The sequence below is a fragment of the Peromyscus eremicus genome, chromosome X (assembly GCF_949786415.1).
Source record: "Peromyscus eremicus chromosome X, PerEre_H2_v1, whole genome shotgun sequence".
NCBI classification, from domain to species: Eukaryota; Metazoa; Chordata; class Mammalia; order Rodentia; family Cricetidae; genus Peromyscus; species Peromyscus eremicus.
In genome coordinates this window covers 25393862-25413296 of record NC_081439.1, presented here as the reverse complement: position 1 = coordinate 25413296, position 19435 = coordinate 25393862, and the positions used below count along the sequence as shown (strand labels likewise).

Sequence of the window (19435 nt, the reverse complement as noted above, 5' to 3'; positions counted from 1 at the left end):
AAGGAAGGCCAGGACTGCTCCTAGGTATGGTGGAGGAAAACGTTTATTGTGGATAAAAGGGAGTGCATAGTCAGAGGCAGAGACATCTGAAAGAGTCCAGAGTGCATATGACCCTAAGCTGGGCCAGTGAGGAGAGGGGAGAGCCAGGAGAGTGAAGAGCAGACAAAAGGTCCAGGTAACTAAAATGCCTGGATTGTATAGTGAAGGGCAGCTGGGGAAGGGCAGCCCAGCCCCTGGGCTGGAGAGGTTCTGGATACGGGGTGGGGTATACCAGCCACACCCTGTAACAAGCAGGGATTGAGGGAAGCTGGGCAAAACAGGCAGGCAGCTTCCACTTTGATATGTTAAATAGGCACCTCAGCTAACTGCTTCCCTGGTTTGAGACCTAACACTCTTCCACAGGATTTAGTCTTCTTAGGCTGGGGTGGGGGGTGCTCTTGCAGGATCCAGGTGTTACCTTTACTGCATTCCTAGCTTTCAGGTTGGTCTGACAAACTTAGCACACATTCCAAGAAATTTACCTAGTAGTCAGACAAATGCTAGGTCAGATACACGCGCTGATCACTACCTACTGAAAAGGACTAGAAAGACTGGAGATATACCTCTAGAGGTTGGGTACAGTACTTGCACAGCAGTACCAAAAAGGGGAGGGGAAACATTAAAATCCTGGAATGGTGGTCCACATCTCTCATGTAAACACTTGAGAGCTTAGACAGGAGGACTGACAGGTTAAGTAAGGGGCAGCCTGGGCTAAACAGCAAGATCTATAACTTGCGCCCTCTCCCACCCCTGGTCTATGTATATCTGGCTGTCTTGGAATTCATTTATGTAGCTCAACCTGGCCTTGAACTCATGGCAACTCTTCTGCTGTACCCTCTTGAGTGCTAGGATTAAAGGCGTGTGCTACCATCCCTGGACCTATTTCTTAACAAATGGTCTCTGCTTCTACTACTATCCACATGCTCCTGTCTATCCCTTGTGCCAAGATACAAAACCCAGGAAACCTAGTAGGTGCCCATTAGACCCCAATATCTGCCACTAAGTAGAATGTCTACTCAGCTTGAAAAAGTATCCATAAATACTAATAAAACTTCAAATTGCCTGTTAAGCATCTGAGTGAAGTCTATCTGCCAGTTTTCAAATGTATGTTTCCTCTAATACTGCACTCCTGTTACCATTTGTCCTTTCATATGTGTCTTTTTTTTCAAGACAAGGTTTCTCTGTGTAACAATCCTGGCTGTCCTAGAACTCGCTTTGTAGACCAGACTGGCCTTGAACTCAGAGATCCACCTGCCTCTGCTGTGGGATGTTCTGTATGGCAAATGTGTTGCTGATTAGTCAATAAATAAAGCACTGATTGGCCATTGGCTAGGCAGGAAGTGTAGGCGGGACAAGGAGGAGAATAAAGCTGGGAAGTGGAAGGCTGAGTCAGAGAGACACTGCCAGCCGCCGCCAGGACAAGCAACAGCATGTGAAGATGCCGGTAAGCCACGAGCCATGTGGCAAGGTATAGATTTATAGAAATGGATTAATTTAAGCTGTAAGAACAATTAGCAAGAAGCCTACCATGGCCATACAGTTTGTAACCAATATAAGTCTCTGTGTTTACTTGGTCGGGTCTGAGTGGCTGTGGGACTGGCAGGTGAGAGAGATTTGTCCTGACTGTGGGCCAGGCAGGAAAACTCTAGCTACATGCCTCTGCCTCTCAAGTGCTGGGATTAAAGGTTTGTGCCACTACTGCCTGGCTCATGAGTGTCTTAAAATGGATGTACCAGGGCTTCAAACAGTAAAACCATCCTGTGGTCATTAAGGTTCCTCAGTGATGAAGCCCCATACTCTGGCTCATTTGTCACCAAGCTCTGGAGATGAGTCGTGAAGTTAGGCAAGTATCTAAACCCCAGGAAATGACTTTCTTACAGATTGTTTTGTGACTCTGTATGTTCTTTGGTGTCCTTCAGTCTGTGAGAGTCAGTCTTTTGGTGCCATGTGAAAGGTTTCCGTACCCCGATATTGGGTTCTCCACCGATGGAATAAATCAGATTAGGCCAAGTTAATAAATCCAGGTTTAATCTGAGCAAAGCATTCCTGGGTAGTCCCAGGAAAGAGGAGAAACCACCAGGCCATTCTCTAGGGAGCAGTTTAAATACCCTGTAGGTGCGGTATTGAGCATCTCTGAGGGAGAAGCTGATCCTTGGCAGGCTTTCTGAGAGGCAGGGTCTGGAATAGGAGGAGTGGAGCTGGAGCAGAGATTCCCAACACCCTGCATAGTTCATAATAGCTACTTGGGCTGCTAAGGTATCAGTAGAGCCAGTATTTCCATCAGATGATTGACATCTTTCATTCCTGTATCTCTTTCCAAATGTCTGCATGTCAATGATCTATCATGAAGGTGTATTTTGGAATAGTACATATTTGTTTTTCTTGCAACAGTTATAAAACCCTAGTGACTACACATAATTCAGCCTTTTGTGGAGAGGTGTCACACTTGGGAGGGCGTAGCTTTGTTACCTTATCCAGTGTTAACAGTATACCCAACTCAACAGCATCTTCTTCCATGAAGCTGCTCCCAGCAAGAAGTTCCCAGTCTTCTTCTGGAACAAACTGCATGGAGAATTTCTAATCGTGTTCCAAATGAAAATCAATTTCCATTACTGGCAGTTAGAGACCTGGATTCGGAGTGCCAGGTGAAATAGTCTGATATTTCCCAATCATCTCTCTGTCAACCAGGATCCTCTTTTCTGTTCTAATAATGTCAATAAACATCATAATAGATGCTGCCCAAATCAACTTCTCACCCTCTTGTTAGCTATCATAAGTGGTTGCAAATGCCTGAAGGCAGAATGTCCATCTTTCTTTTTTTCTTTCTTTTTTTTTTTTTGTTTTTTGTTTTTTTGAGACAGGATTTCTTTGTGTAGCTTTGCATCTTTCCTATAACTCTCTCTGTAGCCCAGGCTGGCCTAGAACTCAGAGAGATCCACCTGCCTCTGCCTCCCGAGTGCTGGGACTAAAGGCGTGCGCCACCACCGCCTGGCCAGAATGTCCATCTTTTAGATGTCTGGTCCAATTATTCAGAGAAATCAGGCACAGGTTAAGGGGATTGGCTCTCCAAACATCTGAATCACTACTTCTAAATCTATGCCTTGAAGGGCTCTTAAGGGTTAGATAAGCCCAAGGCTGGTGGTGTTTCCTTAACACTCTCAAATGCCCACTGGCATTCTAGAATCCAAACATGGGCTACGAATCTAGCATTTTCAGGGCTTCACAGAGATTTTACTATTATTCCAAAGTTAGGAACCCAAGTTTGGCAGAACTGAACCATGCCTAGAAACGCTCACAGACGCCTCCTACTTTCAGAACTTTCAATGTCATCAGTCGTTTCTGATTGGAAATTAAGCTTCATTTTCTTTGACAGCTGAGGTAATCAGCTCTGCTTACAAATACCAACTCTGTGTAGGATGACACTTTGTATCTATCACATGCCAGGTGATTTAGCATTGAACTGGTGTTAAATATGTTAAGTAGACATTTTTCATCATTGGAGCTTGTGATCATTTGATCAGCAACACACTGCAGCAAGGCTCACACTGCAGCAAGGCTCCTTCCAGTTTCTGAGCTCTTTTTTTCAAGATAAGGTTTCTCTGTGTTGCCCTGGCTGTCCTGGAACTCACTATGTAGAATAGGCTGGCCTCAAACTCAGAGATCCACCTGCCTCTGCCTTCCGAATGCTAGGACTAAAGGGGTACACCACCATCGCCCAGCTCAGTTTCAGAGCTTTTAAATCTTTGGGTAACATCTTACTAAAGACAGTAGGAGAATTTTTGAAGGCCTAAGGCAAAGAGTATATTTTGATATGTTGGATTAGTCTTATTTCTGTTGCTGTGATAAAAGACTGAACAAAAGTAACTTGGGGTTTATCTGACTTACCCTTCTACCACATAGTCCATCATTTAAAGAAGTCAGGGCAGGAACTTAAGCAGGAAGCTGGAGGCAGGAACTGAAGTAGAGACCACAGGAGAATGCTGCTTACTGGCTTGCTCTCCATTGCTTGCTCAGCTTTCTTTCTTATATAGCTCAAGTCCACCTGCCTTGGGGTGACATCATCCACAGGGGGCTGGACACTTCCACATCAACCATCAATCAAGACAATGTCCCTCAGATACGCCCACAGACCAATCTGATGGAGGCAATTCTTCAACTGAAGTTCTGTCTTCTGGGATGACTCTAGTGTCTATCAAGTTGATGAATAACTCACTAGTGCATACTATTTCTTATCTGGGATCTTGCCAGTGAAAAGCAAATGGCAATTGAGGCTTGTTATTAAGAAGGCTAAAGCAACTATATTTAAGGATGAAAACCAGAAAATGACCCACAATCCTAATGTAAGACAGTCAAAATGTAAGGGTTTAATACAACAGGATGAATATCCTATACACAGTCGTTAGGAGCTTTCAAACCTTTCAACACATCTATGTCCATTCACAGTTTTAAAACGACAGAACTGAGTGTGATGCAGGATGATCCAGAGACACATGAGTCCACATTTAAGAAATTTTACACTAGTTCAATTCCTTCCAAAGCTTCTTTTTTTTTTTTTAATTTCATCCAAAGTACGATTCCTTTTGAAGATTTCTAAAGATGTAATTTTTATGAGTGTTTGCCTTCATGTAGAGATGTGTATCATGTATGTTCCTGGTGCCCAAGGTGGTCAGATTATGGTATTGGACTCTCTGGAGTTACAGGTAGCTGTGAACTACCACATGGGTGCTGGGAACCAAACCTGGTTCCTCTGCAAGAGCAACAAGTACTCTTAACCACTGAGCCACTTCTCTTGGGCTAATGATTCCCTTTTCAACTTAATCTCGGTGTTTTACTTCTTAACTCCTGGGTACCATCTGTCCATGTGGTCTTACTCCTTTAATCTCACCTCTCCCAGTTGGCACTCCACAGGTGGTAGGAAAGGCTTCCACTGCATCTCTTCCTTACTCCTACAGTGAGCTCTCAAGTTTGGCTTCCCTGGGACATCAAGAGTATGATATGTAGCATCCATGTCCAAGAGGAACTCCATGGCTTGATACTTTATTGTCAATTGTACCTAGGACTCCTGTGGGAAAACTGTATAACTGGCTTTGAATAATCAAGGAGTGTCTCTCTGCCTTACCATTTACTATTGGAATGGCAGTCATCTCCACTATCTTCTCTCTTGCTTCTCCTTCTCTTTCTTTTCTAATCCCTTTAATTTTCGGAGTATTACTGCCAGCATGTCCTTTCCTTGCAGTATGCAATACTGATATCTCCCCAGGGATTCTCTCTTCTCATGTTTACCTAATTCATTTTGCCTACCTCTCATTTTCTGTCCGGTTATAGCCGTAAAAGCTGTGGCCTCTCTCAAGTTTTTTGTCTTCTGCTGCATTATATACTTTAGAGACAACATCTACCAAGATGATTCATTTCTATAGCCACTTCCAACTTTGTCTTTTTTTAAAAATGAGTATCGGGTTGGGGATTTAGCTCAGTGGTAGAGAGCTTGCTTAGCAAGCGCAAGGCCCTGGGTTCGATCCTCAGCTCAAAAAAAAAAAAAAAAAAAGAGTTTCGAGGAATATCAGTTACTTTCTGTTGCTGTGATAAAATACCATGACCAAAGGCAACTTTTAGGAGAAAGAGTTTATTTTGGGTTACAGGTCCAGATGGACAAGAGTCCATCATGGCAGAGAGGCATGGTAGCAAGCAGCAGGCACGGTGGCAGGAGCAGGAAGCTGAGAGCTCACATCTTCAACCACAAACACAAAACAGAGCACGAATTGGAAGTGGGCAAGGCTATAAATCCTTAAGCCCACCCTGAGTGACAATTTCCTCCAGCAAGACCATACCCCACCCCAAAGGTTCCATTACCTTTTCAAACAGTGCCAACACATACGTGAGCCTATGAGGGGTATTTCTTATTCAAGCTATCACACCAGGACATATTCTCATTCTCATTCTCATTCTCTCTCTCTCTCTCTCTCTCTCTCTCTCTCTCTCTCTCTCTCTCTCTCTCTCTCTCTCAGTTTTTGGAGACAGGGTCTCTCTGTGTAACAGCCCTGGCTGTCCTGGAACTCACTCTGTAGATAAGGCTGGCCTTGAACTCATAGAGATCATAGTCTCTGCCTCCTGAGTGCTGGGATCAAAGGTGTGCACCACCACTGCCCAGCTATTAACCATTCTCATATCCTCTAGAGCTTCTGAACAACATTCATGTATTGTCAATAAATTTGATAACTTCTTTCTAAAAATGAAGAGTAATTTTTATTGTACTGCATGTATTTCCTCCAGCAAGACCATACCCCACCCCAAAGGTTCCATTACCTTTTCAAACAGTGCCAACACATACGTGAGCCTACGGGGGATATTTCTTATTCAAGCTATCACACCAGGACATATTCTCATTCTCATTCTCATTCTCTCTCTCTCTCTCTCTCTCTCTCTCTCTCTCTCTCTCTCTCTCTCTCTCTCTCTCTCTCCCTGGCTTAGTTACATCTTCCACTTTTTTCTTACAGGGCACACTGCTTATAATGACATTGTGTCTGGGTTTCTGATGTAATAGCATCTGTAAGATCAGGGTTTCTGTGGCATGCTCCTGGTGGAGGTACCATTCCTCTTCAATGGTTCTGCCTATCACAAGGTTTTTCATTTCTGAAGGAGGGAGAAAATTTAAAAGAGCTTGAATGGCCCACCTGTAGACAAATTTGTAAACGGTCTTAATAAACAAAAAACATGGAGCCAGAAATTTGGGTTAAAGCCTGAAAGAAAGATCAGAGGAATAGGACAAACCATGAGCTAACCTCACCTCACCAACTCCACAGCTTCCAAAGAGATCTTCTTCCTGTATACTCACGTTTATATGCCTTCTCTATTCTGTTCTCTCATTGGTTCTCTTAGCCCACCTACATCAAATCCTCTTCCTACACAGCTCTGTCACTTCCTGTCTGTCTGTACAGACCTCTAGACTCCTATGGTTAACTAGTGTTGGAATTAAGGCGTGTGCCACCAGGTACACCTGGTTTCCAATGTGGCCTTAAACACACAGCCTGCTAAGTGATAGGATTAAGGGTGTGTGTTAGCGCTGCCTGACTTCTTTGTTTACTTAAAATGGCTTGCTGTTTCCTCTGATCTCCAGGCAATCTTTATTTATTAAAGCACAAATAAAATATCACATTTCAGCAAATATAAAATATCACCACACCCACCTGGGGCAATGAGCTGCAAAAGTAAAGACAAATCAGTCCTTTTCTGTGGATGATTTCACCAAGGTAGATTAGAGCTTTCATTTAACAACTCCCAGGCTGAGACTGAACTAAAAGCGTAGTAACCCTCCCATAGGCTAACCACACTCATTCAGACCTCCAACTAGGTAATATCTTAAGGAGTATCTTCCTTCCCTCCAATGGGATGGGTGCTCACTAGCCCAAATGAGTGTTTGGTCAGGTCTTAAGAATGTTAGAGTTTCCTATTTCCCTTTCTTATGGTAGAGGAGACACAGCCCCAGTCACCTTCTCCGTCCCTATGGGGTTAGAAGGTGCTGTGTGTTCAATACCAACTAGCGATGGACTTAGAGCATTACAAAAACAACAACAAAAATTCCAAATACCAGAAATTTAGCTCTTTCTTAGAATCTTCATTCTGCAATAACATGAAAGCCTCTACATAAGAAATTTCATTTACCCATTTTTTGCTAAAAATGTTTCTACATATAAATTATATGATAATGTTAAGAACAGACAGATACACATCTAATATAGGTTAGATAATGTTTCAATGAATCAGACCCTTCTTAGTCAGTCATCTATCTGCCTATGTAAGGCTCAGAGAACTCCCAGACGGTATCAAAACTGATACCATCTGTCTTAGAAATTTAATTTTTTAAAAAGTATTTTTACATGGATAGATAGGTGTTTTGCCTAGAAGTATGTTTGTGCCCCACTTGTGTGCCTGGTGTTTGTGGAGGCCAGAAGAAGGCATAGGATCTCCCAAAACGGCAGTTATAGACCATCGGAGTTGCCATGTAGATATTAAGAATCAAACCCAGGTCCTCTGGAAGAGCAGCCAGTGGCCTTAACAGCTGAGCCATATCTCCAGCCCCATCCTAAAAATCTAAATAGTTACACAATAAGGCAAAAGCCAAGCCATACAAATTTGCTTCAAAAAACAAATTTCCTGGGAATTTTAACCCTTTGAATTTTATCATACATTCCCCCCCCCCCAAGCAATCAGAAAAGCTACCTGTGCCTCCAAGGGAGAGGGACAGGTTACTTCCCACCACTTGGTAGTACAATGCAACCCATTTCAGTCTAAATGTCTATGCAAAGATAAAAGGTGCATTCGTACACACCTGTGTGATTATCCCACATAGAACCTGTCAGTTTCCCAAAGATCAAAACAACAACACAAAGAAAGAAAGAAAGAAAGAAAGAAAGAAAGAAAGAAAGAAAGAAAGAAAAAGTCAAAAGACTCAGTATTGTCAAACAAAACCAAAGAAATAAGCACTCTCCAAACAACGGAGGCTTTAAGCCCTAAAGGCCAAGAAAACTCCCTTTTTATCAACAAAGCATTTATAGGCAGTCAATGACTGCTGCTGTTCAGTTGGAAGCTCCACCTTGGCCTAACTCCAAACCCCACTCTCTCAGAAAGCCCACCAAGTGGTAGCTCCTCCCCCGGAGCTGCTCAAGACCAAGCCTACGGGCTATTTAAACTGCCTCCTAGAAAGCAGCCACTCAGTTTTTCCTGTCTCCTCTCCCCGCTCTTCTCTGGGAGTCAGAAAAGGTCACCCAGGAGCGTTTTGCCCAATGCCCAATAAACCTGGTCTTTTATTTTTAATTCACCTTGATCTGGCTTACTGCATTGGCAGAGAGACTTAAAATCTGGGTACAGAACCCTTTCAGCTGCAAGTGGGAAAGAAGGGAAAAGTGACATACTAGGTCTGTTCATGTATCCACTCCATAGTACATTTCTTTACGGCCCTGTTTTAAAATTGGGTATATTGGAACTTCAGGGAGTAAAACCACCCATGGCACCATCTTGGTCCAGTAGAGGGGCCTGAGTTCTCAGCCCAACTGAGCCCCACCTTGGCTCATCAGGGTGAATCCTACAATGGCTGGTAGAAAAATCTCTTTCATACTGGATATAGGAGACTTTTTTTCCACTAAACGGCATGGGCCAACACAAACAACTAACTTAACAGTAACAGGATTCCCAGGCATCCCATAGGCCTAATTGGGCCTGCCAGTTTGGCAACACAATCCTTACCCACTCTTATCCTAATACCTTAACGGCCACCCCCATGCTAAGCTGTAATTTCTTCTCTAAACTGAGTTTCTATACATATTCTGCCCCCGCCTTGTTGTGGGAGATTTGTGTAGTGGGTAGCCATTCCAGCTTTGATCTGGAAGTTCCAACCCCCATTGAGACTTCGGCAACTGTCACGCCTACAAGGCGGGGCCAAGGGAGGCGCCTGGGGACCCGAGATCTGGATCGGTGGGTGCTCGCTCCGTTCTGGGACCCTGGATGGTGGAGGTGGATCAAGCAGAGCTCCAGAGAACACCGCTGGACTGCGATACACCTTCCCCAGACCCTGCGACCTACCTATCCCTTAATTTGTAAGTTACGCCATTAAATAAATCTCCTTTTAACTACGTGGAGTGGCCTTAATATTTACACCAATAGTTTGTGTCGCCACTCTGAGACTGCCAATAGAGTCAGACCTTGTTTCCTTGGAGTCCACACTAAGCTGGCCAGAGTGGACCATAGAGTTTTCTAGTGGATTGAGAAGAAGCTAGAAGGACACACAGGGGAAAGGAGGAGGGGGCCTAAGGAGATGTGTGGTCTTTTTTTCGAGCGAGGAAGGTGGAGAAGAGAGTGGGTGATTCATTTCTCTGTTGCTCCATGGATCTCTCAGGTTTATTTCCCTAATATTTAACTTCCGAGTTTTATTTTTTTAATAAAGCAATAAAAGAAGTCGCAATACCACCTAAAAATATCCACCATATTTCTCCTTATCCTGGACTTAGGCAGTGCCCCTACCCAAACCCAAACCTCCATCCATAGCCTCTTACCTTTAACCAATCCTTGAGTCTGGAACACCTCAAATCCTTGAATAGCTACCCATCATATTCCTGTCCTCATAACCTTGAAAAACTCTTTTAGCTTCACAGTCCAAGATCCCCACCACATGCCACAGACTCAAGCCCATCACTGAACAGCTACTACAAGTAACCCTTTTAACTCCCATCAACTCCCCTCACAACATTCCTATTCTAGGCATCAAAAAAGCCAATGATACTTACCAACTGGTTGAGGACCTCTGGAAAAATCAACCAAACTATCCATGGTCGCTAATCTATACAAGCACCTCTCTTCCATGCTCTCCTTGGCTGCTTTCTTTTCCATGTTCAGTCTTAGTGATGCCTTTATTACTATCCCCCTTCACCTGTCCTCCCAAGCCCTTTTTGCCTTCACCAGGGAAGACCCAAACACCCTGCACACCCAGTAACTTACCTGGATGGTTGTAGTTGCAGACAGCTTGGCTCAATACGATGTTCTGTGAGAGTCAAAGTTATGTTCTAAGTTTTTTTTTTTTAAGCTGAGGATGAAACCCAAGGCCTTGAGCTTGCTAGGCAAGCACTCTACCACTGAGCTAAATCCCCAACCCCTATGTTCTAAGTTTTAATTACTGTGCCTAAGAGATCCATAAAACAAAATGCCTCTAACCTGTAAGCCCCACTTACCTAAGGACAGCTGCTTCCTGAAATGCTTGCGGCTATTGTTTTTGTAAAATAACAAGCCCCATGTTTTTGCTCCGCTAAACGAATTTGTTTGACCCAACTGTACCGGATGTGCTTGATCACATGTGGGCAGGAGGTATGGAGGCAGGAAGAATATGCTTGCCCCTGATGGTTCCTGGAGGGAAATAAGTAGCTGTTGGCATTCTGTCACACCCCTTGGGAATCTGCCCTGTGTCCTGACATAAAGCCTCCTTTAAGGAAAAACCCCTCCTTTCTTCCTCTTCCTCCCTATCTCACCTTGAGGTATGCACACCTCCATTTTCCCTCCCCCCCTCTCTATTGTAATAAACTTTCCACTTGGATTCTGTGTCTGCATGGTATGAGTGACTTTCCACCATGCCATGCCACTGCCCGCTGCGTCTGCATGGCGTGTCTCCCTCACTCACAGGGCACCTTGGCCCAACTCGCCAAGGCCTCCCACGTGCTGTATCATTACAGTAGCCTTATGGGATTGCCTTTATAAACCTCTACAAAATGTGACTCGTGGCCATTTTCTGGGAACCCGGGAATGGATCTGGTCAGAGTCCATCACCATAGCCAGTATTTAATTAAAGCTTGCTTCAAATTTGGCTCAAAATTGTGGTTGTGGTCTTATTTTCACCCGATGGAATTAACCACACAAGAGCTGTCTTTTGAATGTGCTCAGTTTACTCATATAATCATTCCTTGTAATACCATGCCCATTAATATAAAAGTTAAACAGACATTTCCCCAAGTGAGGAACAGCTGGTTGGGCAGAAATCTGCCAATGCAGGGTTCCACTGGGGAATCTTCTCTGGTTAGGATGCTTCACAAGCTGTGCAGGCTTGACCCACGTCCTCCATGAAGCCTTCTGCTGTGGCAGGCTAGGAAGATGGCATTAGTGGAAATCTAGAAGGTCCTTAACATGCCATGTCTCACTTCCAATCTCCCAATTTCCCCTTATCATTTCATTTGTATAGGAAGGGACTCACAGTTTAGGGCTGGTTCACTAACATATCAATGCCATCTTGGAGTTAGTTCATTAGCATATCAAAGCTCACCTTGGACTTGCCCACAAATGAGCAGCCTTGTGATTGGTTCATTAACATATCAGAGCTTGCCCTAGGGCCTACATCCTATCTGAGCTGCCTCTTGGTAGGCCCCTATCTTGCTGGCACTACATTATTCTAAGTCATATAAAATCGTTTGACTTATGTTCCTAACAACAGTCTTGTCCCAGGGATTCTGAGACAGCCCTCATTACTTTGGGCAGGACCTACAACAGGATTTCACCAACCTAAATTTGTTCCCTAGTTTCCTTCTCCAATATATAGACAATCTTCTCTTATACATCCAGTCCCCACAGACAAATCTCCAACACTGCACAATCCTTCTCAGCTCTCTGCCACTTAGGGATAGAGGGTCTCCCCAAACAAGGCCCAGATCTGCCAATCCTCAGTCACCTATCTGGGCCTCTCAATCTCACAAAAAGAGAATTATACCCAGGAAGCCAGGGAGAAGGAACTCCTTGACTATATCCTTCTCCAAACCAAAGGGGAATTGCTTGCATTATTAGGACTTTTTAACTTTTGCATCTGGATCCCCAACATCTCCCTGGATGCTCAACCTATGACGCCACAAAAGGCCCCTAGAAGAACCACTCCTAGCCCTCCAATCCCTCCTTTCTCCCATAAACCTACTCAAGTCCACTCTTCTGCACCTCTACCCCAGCCCTTCCAGATCTACACAAATCCTTTTATCTTGTCTTACAAACTAACCAGAGGCAGGCTCTTGCAACATCCTGTCAAGGGTGTGTGTTTGTGTGATACATATTATTAGAAAGCTACACATGGTCACCAGAGGCTGGCCGCCTTGGCTTCAGACCCTAGCTCGTCATTGAGGCAAACAAATCTCACTTCATAGCCCCGTACACATCCTCATTACACACTAACTCAAGACCCTCAGCCATAGATAGCCCTTTCATGACACTCCTCCCAACCAGGGCACAGCTTCTCCATGCTTGTTAGATCTCAACCTCATATCCGAGCCATGTCCACTCCTCAACCTGACATTGCTCCCTAATGACCCCTCCACATCATCAGGTCTCCATCATTCTGGCTCTGAGGCACTCAACCTTTTCTCCAACCTCATTGCCCATATCTTTGATTATCCCCTACAGGAGCCCACCCACTCTACACCCCCTAACGGTTTTGTTATGTAATTCAGGACCACAGACTCAATTCAAATTATAATAAGCCAAATTTATTAAAAACTGGTAGCAGGACCACGGCTTTAAACCCTAATTGAAGGCATGCTGTGCAGAAAGGGTAAGGCTAGGGTTTTTAACCATTCTGTACCAGTGTCCTCCTAGCAGCTCCTCCTAAGAGTTTCCTTAGCCATTATTCCCCACTGGCTCTCTATCATATGAATCAAATCATTGGTTCGTGTTGAAGTAGAGGTTCATGCTACACCTGTAGGGCTAATGTTTTAGCAGAGCTGATTCTTCCTTTAATGTATGTTAGCAACCAATTTAAAATGGCATCCGGGCAGTAGTGGCACACACCTTTAATACCAGCATTCAGGAGGCAAAGGTAGGCAGATTTCTGTGAGTTTAATGCCAGCCTGGTCTACACAGTGAGTTCTAGGACAGCCAAAGCTACACAAAGAAACTCTGTCTTGAAAAACCAAAATAAAATAAAATAAAATGCAAGGGCCAATCGTAACGCCAAAGAGCAGTAAAAGAAGAGGCCCAGCTACGGCAGTTAAAAGGGGGAGGGTTGTGAACCATGGGAACCAAGAGAAAGGAGACTGGTACCAGTTAGAAGCCTCAGTTCTCTCCTTTGCCCTTGTATCAAAGTTTTTCTGAATCATATCTAGTGTTTCCCATATCACCCCCAAGTCACTGACATATAAACACAGCATTTTCCACCTAAGGCAGCACAAAGTCCTCCTTTCTTCAAGAGTAACAAATCTAGCCCTGGACAGTTTTGTAATACCAGTTCTGCCAGGAAATCCAATGGCTTTTTTAGTTGTCCTATAAAGTCCTTTAGGTGCTGTAAGTATTGGTCTCCTTTACTCCTCAATATTTTAACATTCTGGACTTGAATGATGAAGACTGCCCTTCCCAAGGCCCCTGTACCTGGCATACCCGCTGTCAGAGGAGGGGTAGAACTATAACTGAGATTGCTAGTCCCCTTTTCCTAACAAGGCCCTGATGGATCTCATGGTGAGAGTGTCCTTTAAATGCAGGCAACAGTTTTCTACCTTCCTCTCCAGTATACAGAATAGTGGTTAGAATCCAGAGCTTTCCTTCCTGTGGTCCTAATTCAAGATGTTCAGCTATCACACATCTAGCAAGGCTGAATGTGCAGGCCTACCATGTCACTACAGGAAGTGGACCCTAGTATGTTTAGACCTGCTGGTATACAGGTGAACATTACATGCTTGGGTAAAGGGAAGTTGAGTGATTATAAGTTGAAGAAGTTAAACAAGTACCTTTTCCTTGGAGGTGTCCCAAGGTGAGCTTAGTTTCCTCTGGGTTACAATTTAAATTTTCTGGTCGGATAGTTGGGGTAATGGAAGGGACTGGCCCTTATGCCCACATAAAAAGGAGAGCTTAGGCCTAGATAAAACTAGTATCTCTTCCCGGGCTGAGGAGTGTATGATGTATTCAATTGTATAATAACATTAAGGTCTCAAGCTCAGGGATCACTGGGAATGAAACTTTAATTCTGTTCTGGAGTAGGGTTAAGGTTGAGTCTGTTACTATAGGCCCTGTGATTGTGACTATGGATTGATTCATTACCATGGGTGAAGTAGTCTGGGGAGGGAGAATAGGGAAAGGAGACACCCTAGTGTTTGGCTGAAGTAGCCATCTTTTTCTGGGGCTTATAGCATTGGCCTAGTGGGGTGATACCTTTTTATAGTGAGTGAATTCTACATGGTACTAGCTCCATAATTAATAAATTTAATCACAAATCCCCAGGCCTGGACTGTAGGCCAATGTTTGGTGGTCAACTCATTCTAGGCTACAATCTTTAAAGTGAAGGTGATTGCAGTTCCCAAGTTTGTAATCTCTGGAAGGATATACCTGTTGAATGGAGATATATAGGTTTTATGTCCATCCTGGTCAGACTCAGTCTCACAGCCCTGGGTGGCGCAATGATAATCTCTCTTCCATTTAAGACATTGTATAGGCCCATCTGCCAGACATGCATAAAATAGTGAGGACCAGAAGAATGTTTTCCACATTTTCATTCCAAACCCCAGATGAACTGGACTGTAACTTCACCATTCAGCCCCAAGTTCATTGTCAAAGAAATCACACAGGTCAAATCTAAACACAAGTCAGCAGGTGGTGATCTGGAAAATGCCTATTACTTTCCCATCTGTGGTTCAAGAAAATTCCCAATCCCATAGTTCAACATTTTCAGTTGGCCACATAGTGGGAGTCACCTACCAAGGTTCCCAGTATTAGCATTAGTCTGAGTTCGAGGTGTGACTAAGTCTCACCTTTAGAGGGCGCTAGGGATCTTGCATTATGCTTCCCTTTTCACCCTTCTCCTGGCTGGTGGTGTCTGCCTTTAGATGGGACTGGTGGATTCAAGCTGTGGTCCCCAATACTGTGATGGCTGTTGCTGCTGTCAGAATTATGAGATATAGTTCCATCCAGGAAGGTTCCAGAGTCTTGCTGAGTAAGTGGCAGACCCACACCAAGTCCCCGGGATTGAACTTGTGTGCTGGTTGAATCAAGGGTGGAGCAAGTGGTGGGGGTGACAGATGACTCTGGATGTCTCTAGTTGTCTATTGCAAGGATTGTAAAGTCTTGAAGGAATGATTAGACATTTCACTCATCTGTGGCCTTCCCACAGCAGAAAGAAGTGGAGGCAGTCAGCCAAACATTATTTCAAATTATTTCAGCTTATCTTGGTACAGAGAGCACCTGATCCTAAAAAGAACAGTAGAGAGCAATTTGGTCCAGCATTTGCCAGTTTCTGCCCAGAACTTAATGTTTAACATTAATGCCAAAGAGGAGGGAAGGCTGAATTGGGGAATGATATCCATTAGCAGCTTCTTAGCAACAACATTAGTGGTTTCTGACTTCACCCATTCTAAAAAAGTATCTATAAAAACTAGCAAATACTGGTAGACAAACCTTGTTTGAATAACTTCAGTAAAGTCTGGTTCCCAGTGTTCACAGGAACAATGCTCCTTTCCTTGAACATCCATGAGTGCTGGTTTTCGTCTTCTCAGGTTCACCTGGGTACAGACAGTACAGCAGCAGGTAATTGGTTTAACCTTTTCACCTAGGTGGAGTAGGAAGTACCTATACCTGACTGATGAATCTGCAAGAGAATAGATGGGCCTAGGGCTTCTGGGAGGATGGGGTGTCTCCCTGGAAGACAGTCCTCTGTCTTTTTTTTTCTTTATTAAGAAATCTTCTACTCATTCCTCATGCTATCCACAGACCCACCCTCCTCCCTCCTCCCACCCCCCAGCCCTCTTTCCCAAGCCACCCCGCATCCCCACATACCCCAAATCGAGGTCTCCCATGGGAAGTCAGCAGAGCCCAGCTCACTGAGCCTAGGCAGGTCCAAGCCCCTTCCCACTGCACTAAGGCTGTGGAAGGCGTCACACCACAGGCACTGGATTCCCAGAAGCCTGCCCATGCACCAAGGAGAGATCCCAATCCCCCTGCCTGGGTGCCCCCCAAACAGTTCAATCCAAACAACCATCTTCTGTGTCCAGAGGGCCTAGTCCAGTCCATGGGGGCGCCACAGCCACCAGTCCACAGTTCATGGGTTTCCACTAGTGTGGTCCGTCATCTCTACACATCCTCTCATCATGATCTTGACATCCCTCACCTGCAGTATCTCTCCTCTCTCTCATCAATTGGATTCCCAGAACTCAGCCTGGTGCCTGGCCGTGGATCTCTGTATCTGCCTCCATCTGTCACTGGACAAAGACTCTATGATGACAGCTAGGTTATTTGCTAGGCTAGTCACCAGAGTAGACCAGTCCAGGCACCCTCTGGACCACTGCCAACAGACCAAGGTGGGGTCAACTTTGTGGATTCCTGAGTCTCCCCAGCACCCTGCCTCTTCCTATTCCCATGAAGTCCTCATCTATCATGGTATCTTCTTCCCTGCCCTCCCACTCTGTCCCTGTTCCAGCTTGACCCTCCCATTTCCCTATGTTCTCATCCCCCACTCCTCGCCCTATGCCACCCCCCACACACACCCAGTCCACTCATGTAGATCTTATCCACTTCTCCTTCACGGGGTCATCCATGTGTCCCTCCTAGGGTCTTTTCCTGTTAGCTAGCCTCTCTGGAGCTGTGGGTTTCAGTCTGGCCATCCCTTCCCTCACATTTAGTATCCACTTATGAGTGAGTATATACTATGTTTGTCCTTCTGAGTCTGGGTTACCTCACTCAAGATGACATTGTCTAGATCCATCCATTTGCCTGCAAATTTCATGATATCATTGTTTTCTACCGCTAAGAAGTACTCCATTGTGTATATGTGCCACATTTTCTTTATCCATTCTTCAGTTGAGGGGCATCTAGGTTGTTTCCAGGTTCTTGCTATCAACTATGTTCATATCAGCATTATTCGTAATAGCAGTCCTCTGTCTTAGTGAACCCCTGCTGTCTAGCCCAGTTTTCTTCCTCACTGGTGTATGTGGGCTATTCCAGCAGCGCTGGTTTGGATAGGAGGGTGAGAACCAAGGAAGTGCCTAACATTTGTAGTGGCCCCACTGGCTTTGGGGCTGCTCTTTTTGCCATGGTATCAGCAAAGCTGTTACCTTGGACTTCAACCAAGTACCCTTTTTGGTGCCCTGGACAACAGATAAATAGCAAGCTTCCTCAGCAACCAATTACTTGCTAGAAGAGCTGAGATCTCTTTGTTTCTTATCTCTTTTCCCAGAGGTCAGCAGTCCCATTCTTGGTACAAGGCACCATGGACACGCGCAGTGGCAAAGGCATATTGGCTATTGGTATAGATAGATGTTGACAGTACAGCTATTTCCCAATTTTAGTGCCTGGGTCAAGGCTATCAGTTCTGCCTTTTGAGCTGATGTCCCTTAAGGCAGAGATTGGGCCCAGATTACCTATGTGAGTGTCACTATAGCCACTCCTGCATATCTGACTCCATCTTGTACATAATTGCTTCCATTGGTGAATAAAGATGCATCTGCTTTTCTAAGGTGGTCTTGGGGGTCTAGTTATCAATATTGCAGATGGTTGATGATCTGGGCACAGTCATAGACTGGCTGTTCTTCAGGGTCAGGCAGGAGGGATGCTGAGTTTAACACTGTAGGTGAAAATTTGATCCTGGTACTGGGTGGGGCATGCATTTGACATCCAGCATCCAGAGGCTCCTTGAAAGAACATTTCAATGGAGTGGGGAACGGTGACAACCAACTCTTGCCCATGGTCACCTTATCAGCTTCCTTTAGCAACAGTGTACTAGTCATCTTACTGCAACAGGGTCTAGGCCAGTGGTTCTCAACCTTCCTAATGCTGCGACCCTTTAATTTGGTTCCTCATGTGATTACTCCCAACCATAAAATTATTTTCATTGCTACTTAATAATTGTAATTTTGCTGTTATGAATCATAATATAAATATGTTTTCCGATGGTCTTAGAGGACCCCTGTGAAAGGGTCATTCATCCCTTGAAGGAGTCACAACCCACAGGTTGAGAAGCACTGGTCTAGGCATTTAGACAAATAGGCCGGCCATATGCCTTTTCCAGGATCTCAAAGTTTGAGTCAGTACGCCTTTTCCCACTCCATGCCGTTCATCAACAAGTAAGTGGAAAAGGTGAGCAGTGTCAGATAGCTCGAGCACTGAGGCCGACACCAAGGCTTCCTTGTTTTTGGAATGCCTCCTTTTCTTCATCCTGCCTGCTCAGGGGGCCATTTCCTTCTCTGCTCTGCTATTGTTTTTCCTAGGCTTTGCTATTTTTACAAAGTTAGGGTATCTGCAGTCTGTAGTATCCAACTGTACCCAAGAATTCTCTCACCTGCCTTTTAATCCTGTGGCTCAGGGATATTCAGAATAGCATGGATCCTGCTGAAGGACAGTCCCACTGCTGCTCTCTAAGCAATACCCTGGACAATTTACCTTACTGGAGCACAATTTGGCCTTTTTGGCAGATACCCTGTAGCTCAGCTGCTGGAGGGTTTCAAGCATTTCCTTGGTAGCTTGCTGGCACTCTTTCAGAGTGTGTGCAGTGTTGAGATCATCCATACTGTAAGAGGGTGACCTTTGAGTGCTGTTGGGTATTCAAGCAGGCCCACACTGAGTTTCATTAAACAGAGTCGGGGAGTTCTTAAACCCCTGTGGTAGTCAGATTCAGGTCAATTGGTTGCTGAACCTTGACTCAGGGTCTGTCCATTTAAATGAAAATATAGATTGGCTCACAGGCACCAGAGGCAAAGAGAAAAAGGCAACTTTTAGGTCTAAGACAGTTATTCCTGGCCCCAGGAGGCTGATAAAAGTGTAAGATTTGGGTGCAATTGTGTGAACAATTTCCACTTTTATTTACTTCCCTTAAATTCTGAACAGGACAATAGTCTTTGGTGCCTGGCTTAACAACAGGGAGTAGTGGAGTGTTCCAAGCTAAGTGGCAGGGAACCAAAATTCCTGTATT

At 44.6% G+C, this 19435-nt stretch overlaps 1 long non-coding RNA gene across 1 annotated transcript; it reads right to left on the bottom strand.

Moving 5' to 3' along the window:
- Nucleotides 1–15014: 15014 nt before the first annotated feature.
- On the bottom strand, nucleotides 15015–16219 carry LOC131899521 (uncharacterized). The gene is made up of 2 exons (XR_009376093.1): nucleotides 15931–16219; nucleotides 15015–15723 (listed from the first exon to the last, which is right to left on the bottom strand). It is a non-coding gene; the product is annotated as an uncharacterized LOC131899521 (long non-coding RNA).
- Nucleotides 16220–19435: the final 3216 nt, after the last annotated feature.